The following is a 6881-nucleotide window of genomic DNA, read 5'->3' on the forward strand; positions in this document are numbered from 1 at the left end:
TCAGAATCTTTCTGGACATGTTCATAGGTTTTGCTGCTGGTTTCTGATGCACACAACAAACTCTTGTAAGTCAGCAAGTATGACTCACATGTGACATAGATGTTGAAATGTGTCCACTTGTTTACACATACAGCTATCAACCATGGAGACTTTATGATGATTCAGTATTAGGATCCAGGTCTACCAGAATCTTGACTTCCAGTTTTCATATATCTACATCTCTCTTCCTACCTTCCTCTTCTTCAGGAAACCACATCTTTATTTGCTTTAAGTGCTGTTGGAACCTTTGTCTTTACCCCAAATTTTCTCTGACTGATTTACCTCTGTTCAATGACTTGTGATTCCCTTAATATCCTTCTGCTTTTAGTGAAATTTCTGTGATGAACTAATTTTTTGAAAATCATTGCAGTGATTTAGTAAAAATAAGCAGTTAGAGAGTGACAAGATTGAGATTCTTATAAAACTGAAACTTCCATCAAGTAAGGAATGTGTCTAGTTCAACAGTTATACAGGGATTGTATCTTCCTTTTTCCATATTTTTGACAACAGGATGTTCTGGGCTCTGTAGTGAACAAAAGTTCAGCTCTTAGCCCTGCTTAGTTAAGTGACCTATTAGTTCAGCGCACAACTGCCCTGATAATCTGCCCTGATAAAGGCCAGGGTGCATGAGGCTGAGTTGCCTCTGGGTCTCTAGTCATCTGATATCTGTGCCTCAAGGCACTGGTCTTGGCCCCTCTCTTAGCTTCAGTTCCCCTTAGAGATTCCCCTATTGCCACTATCATAACCATCCACATCTGTCTGCTTCCCAGGGAAAGAGTTGTATGTACTTAGAATTATTCTCAGTAGCTTTTGAGCAGAGACTTACAACTTATATGTGAACACTGAAGGCAGATACAACTAAGAGCTCCCAGTTCCATGCAGAGATATACTAGGCTGCTCTGGGAAGTAGAGAGTCATCTAGGTAAGGACTTCATTCTCTTCACTTTTGTTTCATCCTTTCTTCTCCATTATTTACTCTGTGGTGTTAGGCTTTATTTCATAACAGTATTTTATCATTTATTAATACTACTGTCCTACCTTCTTCCCACGGTTACTCTTCAGTAGGTCACGTGTGGGGCTTGTGAATCTGCACTTTAATAAGCAACTCCTAGAGAAAACTAACTGGGACTTTTTAAAAATGTATTTATTTTATTTGTTTTTTTTTTGTTGTTGTTGTTGTTGTTGTGCTGGGTCTTCGTTGCTGCACGGGCTTTCTCCAGTTGCTGTGAATAGGACTACTCTTCCTCCGTGCAAGGGCTTCTCACTGTGGTGGCTTCTCTTGTCGCAGAGCACGGGCTCTGGGTGCACACAGGTTCAGTAATTGTGGAGCACGGTCTCAGTTGCTCTGCAGCATGTGGAATCTTCTCGGACCAGGACTCAAACCCATGTTCCCTGCCTTGGCAGATGGATTCTTAACCACTGGAACCACCAAGGAAAACCCTAAACTGGTCTTTATGTGAGAGGCTTCATGACTGAAAATTTACAATCACTCCTTATGTCCCATTGTTTGAATTTCTTAAACCCATGCCTCTAGTAATACTCTATGAACTGTATAAAGCTACATGTAAAGAGACACTCGCTGCTTCCAGCATTGTTTATGAAAGTAAAAAATTAGAAAAATTAGAAACAAACAGATGTCCATCAATAGGGAATTAGATAAATAATGGTGCCTTTTTTCCATAGAAAGAATATGTAATAGTTACAAATGATGAGATGTATATCTATTACTGACCTGAAAAGCTCTTATGAATACAAAGCAAAATGTTTAAGAGAAAGCTTGCTAAGATAAATATATATGAATGTGTATATGCAGGTCAGGAAGCAACAGTTAGAACTGGACATGGAACAACAGACTGCTTCCAAATAGGAAAAGGAGTACATCAAGGCTGTATATTGTCACCCTGCTTATTTAACTTATATGCAGAGTACATCGTGAGAAATGCTGGGCTGGAGGAAGCACAAGCTGGAATCAAGATTGCTGGGAGAAATATCAATAACCTCAGATATGCAGATGACATCACCCTTATGGCAGAAAGTGAAGAGGAACTAAAAAGCTTCTTGACGAAAGTGAAAGACAAGAGTGAAAAAGTTGGCTTAGAGCTCAACATTCAGAAAACGAAGATCATGGCATCTGGTCCCATCAGTTCATGGGAAATAGATGGGGAAACAGTGGAAACAGTGTCAGACTTTATTTTTGGGCTCCAAAATCACTGCAGCCATGAAATTAAAAGACACTTACTCCTTGGAAGAAAAGTTATGACCAACCTAGATAGCATATTCAAAAGCAGAGACATTACTTTGCCAACAAAGTCCGTCTAGTCAAGGCTATGGTTTTTCCAGTGGTCATGTAGGGATGTGAGAATTGGACTGTGAAGAAAGCTGAGCATCGAAGAATTGATGCTTTTGAACTGTGGTGTTGGAGAAGACTCTTGAGAGTCCCTTGGACTACAAGGAGATCCAACCAGTCCATTCTGAAGGAGATCAGCCCTGGGATTTCTTTGGAAGGAATGATACTGAAGTTGAAACTCCAGTACTCTGGCCACCTCATGCAACAAGTTGAATCATTGGAAAAGACTCTGGTGCTGGGATGGATTGGGGGCAGGAGGAGAAGGGGATGACAAGAAGCCATCAGAGATGGCTGGATGGAATCACTGACTCGATGGACTTGAGTCTGAGTGAACTCCGGGAGTTGGTGATGGATAGGGAGGCCTGGCAGGCTGTGATTCATGGTACCGCAAAGAGTCGGACATGACTGAGCAACTGAACTGAACTGAACTGCACTGGATACTGGTGAAGGGCTAGACAACAAGACAGCTAGCATATGATCGAGAACCCAGAAATACAGCCACACATTGGTATACACTTGACTTATGAAGGAGGCACTGAAGAGTATCTTTTCATGAATGCAGCTATTCACATGGAAAAACAAAACTGGATTTCTACCACACACCATATGCAAAACTTAACTCCTGATGAATTACAAACTTACATGTGAAACCAAAAGCTATTAGTTTTGAGAAAATAATATAGACTATCTTCGTCTTCTTAAGATAGAAAAATATTTCTTCAATAACAAACAGAAAGAAAGCACTAACCATAAAAGAAAATAGTAAACTGTGTTAAAATCAAAGGACATCTTAGAAGAAAAAGACAAATAACAAAATGGTAAATTATATTTGAAATTCACAAAACCAACAAAACACTCAGATTAAGAGTACATAAATATCCCAAGAAACCAGAAAGAAAAGCAGGCAGAGCCAGGAGTTGAGGGGGATGGGCATCCATAAAAAGAATTGAATAAACATTTCACAAAAGAGAAGAAAATCTAAATGACCAATAATCATGAAAAAATGCTGCGTTTCATTAATAATCAGAGAAATTCAAATTGAATCACAATGGGAAGCCATTGCACACCAATAGATTACAAAAATTAGAATTCTGAGGATACTATTAAGGGTTTAAAAATATTGAGAAATATAAAATTGTGCTCTAGTATGAATATGTGTGTGTGTTAATCGCTCAGTCGTGTCCAACTCTTCACGATCCCATGGACTGTAACCCATCAGTCTACTTTTGCCCATGAAATTTTCCAGCCAAGAATACTGGAGTGGGTTGCCATTCCTTTCTCCAGGGGATCCCCCTGACCCAGGGATTGAACTTTGGTCTCGTGCACTGCAGGCAGATTCTTTACCATATGATCCACCAGGCAAGTAGAAATATAAATTTGTGCAGTCAATTTGGGAAACAATTTGTTATCATCTTTGAAGTATAGGTAAAGATACAGCATGGTAACTCGGGTTAACAAGACTGTGTTATATATTTGAAGTTGTTATGACAATAGATTTTAAAAGTTGTCACTACAGAAAGCATAACTATGTATGTTAACTATCATTATTGTGGTAATCATTTTGTAATAAAAACATCTATCAAATCATTGTGTTGGACACCTTAAACTGTGTTATGTGTCCATTATATCTCGGTAAAGCTGGAAAAAATAAATAATACTTGTCAAGAGGATGAAAGAATAGAAAGAAAGACAGACACATGAATAGTAAGTGGAGGAGGCAAAACCCAAAGCCAAGACTTTCTGTCTCTACATTATTTATTCTTAATATGTAAACTCAAGTTTTAAAAATAAACTCACCACTAAGGAAAAGGGCACATGGGTATTGCATGAGGCAGTGGTTTATTTTGAGGGCAGTAGCCAAATGTACTTTGTTTCCTGTAACTTTGCTATGGATGATGTTCACCAAAATACACAATATTTTCTGTATAAAATTCAAAAGGAAATTTTCTCTCCTATTTTCATGCCAAGAAGCTGTGATATCTTCATTTAGGAAAGGAAGAACCTGAGGTTTCTATAGGCTAAGTAACTTCTCAAATGTAACTACTAACAGAAAAGGACAGTATTCTAATAAATATCTCTTTTCCTCGACACTAAACATCAAACACTCCTCTAAGACTAAATTCTGAAAACACATGCCTTTTTATCCAATACCCATTTGTTACATATGACAATATCTTTGTCATGGCTCTGGGCTTTAAACATACATAAACGTTAACTGCATACCACATGGAAAAATGTCTAGTCCACATGCCAACCCAGATACTGGGAAGCACAGATACTGAAAGCACATAGATCTACCACTTCGTTCCCTGAAAGCTTTAACCTTCCACTATATTAACCTATGACCTGCCAGGATCTAGAATACACCTTGGTCCACATTTGAATCTCCTAAAATAAAAATATTCATCCCCATGAGTATTTGTCCATATAAAACATAGTTGGGGAAACTGAAGCATGTCCATGAGATAGTGCACTAAGATTCAGAAGATCTGAGACTAGTCCCAACATCTGAACAGGAAATCTCAAGGGTCCCGTGTCCCCTTAGAGTCAGCAGTGCTAACGGTGATTACCATTCTGCTTTCTCTGCCTACAGAGATCCCAGGATAACCTCTCCAGAGATGTCATCACACCTCAACTCCATCAGCCTAACAAACCCTCCAGAGGCCAGCAGAGCAGATCTGAAACTCATGAGAAGCTGGCTGGGCTTCCACAGTCAGAAGAGTCCTCCCACTTGAGTCAGAGCATCTCTACCTTCTGAGATCTGGAGTTGGCAGAAGCAGCAGTGAGCTAGGGACCAGGTGTTAGGAAAAAAATGGAATTGAGGTCAGGGAAGGGAAACGTGTTGTCCCTTTGGAGAGTATATCATCTCCTCCTCCAATCCTGCTTCTCTCCTTTTCAATAAGTCCAGAAGTACATGGGAGACACATGCAGGAGCTGAACTTTGGCTGAGAAGCAGACTTAACCTGATTAACAGAAGTGGTGCATGTCATCTTCTGGAGCGGCTGGGAAGGAAAGAAAGGCATCTGGACTTGGAGGTGAGCTTCAGAAGCTGGCCACTCACTTGGCTACTCCAACCTATTTTGGTACCTTACGCTTTTCTCCCTGATACTTTCAAATATTTCATGGTTTGAGAAGTCATAAGTCCAGGGAGGTAAAACTACCTTTTGGAATTCGGTTTTAAGTCCATGCAGTTGGACTCCTAGGCCATATATACCATTTGCTTTTATGGAAACAAAACCCCAGCAGTAGAAAGAAAATTAAAAAGAGGGGAAAAAAAAGACTGTAGTCTTGGCCTAATCCACTCACCCTCTGCTTTTAGAATGTTCTTCCTGATTCTCCAATCAGAAATCTTCCTCCTTGTTTCTAGTCATCAGCCTGGGTGTTCCTCACTTCTCTGACCTAGAGCAATCAATTCTATTAATTCACCAAATCTCCACTAATTTTTGTATTGCACATTCCCCAGGCAGCCCTTTCACAATGACTCACTTTTGAATATTGATCTGTGTGTGATGTACTGCTTTACAGACATAGTGTCTCCCTTGTTATTCATAAAACATCAGGAACCAGCTTGTAAGCAGGTGATGCAGGGTGAATCAAACCCCTCACTTTTTGTCTTCACCAGAGGGCACTGTCCACTGCAGGACACCAGCTCCACACACCAGACACACCCAAGTCATACATGGCCAATTTTTTCCACCCGATTTGGCCAGTTAATCATGGATATTCATATTTTCAAATTCCACTATCTCTACAACACAGACAGATAGGCCACCTCTATATCAAATACAAGAGTAAATTCTGAATATGGGAGAAGAAAGTGTGTCAGAGGGTACAAGGGCAATTTGAGAAGGAAATTTTTAGAACAATAAAAACAGTGCCTATGTTGATGGTGTTAGACAATTAACATAGCGTAACTAGAGGAGGGGAAGCTTAACACTGGAGAGCATAAACTTAGAGTGAGCCAGCTTGGAGTTCAAATCCTGATTACTTCTCATGTCCTTAGTGAACTTCAGCAAACCACTTCACCTCTGTAAGCCTTAGTCTCCTGAAATGCTTCATAATTCCTTGGGATTTAGTGGCATGTTTAACATAAGCTTGGTACATAATCAGATCAGATCAGATCAGATCAGTCTCTCAGTCATGTCCGACAGTTTGCGACCCCGTGAATCACAGCACGCCAGGCCTCCCTGGCCATCACTAACTCCCAGAGTTCACTGAGACTCACGTCCATCGAGTCAGTGATGCCATCCAGCCGTCTCATCCTCTGTCGTCCCCTTCACCTCCTGCCCCCAATCCCTCCCAGCATCAGAGTCTTTTCCAATGAGTCAACTCTTCACATGAGGTGGCCAAAGTCTGGAGCATCAGCTTTAGCATCATTCCTTCCAAAGAAATCCCAGGGCTGATCTCCTTCAGAATGGACTGGTTGGATCTCCTTGCAGTCCAAGGGACTCTCAAGAGTCTTCTCAAACACCATGGTTCAAAAGCATCAACTCTT

This window comes from Bison bison, unplaced genomic scaffold (assembly GCF_000754665.1).
Source record: "Bison bison bison isolate TAMUID 2011002044 unplaced genomic scaffold, Bison_UMD1.0 scf7180017863006, whole genome shotgun sequence".
NCBI lineage: Eukaryota > Metazoa > Chordata > Mammalia > Artiodactyla > Bovidae > Bison > Bison bison.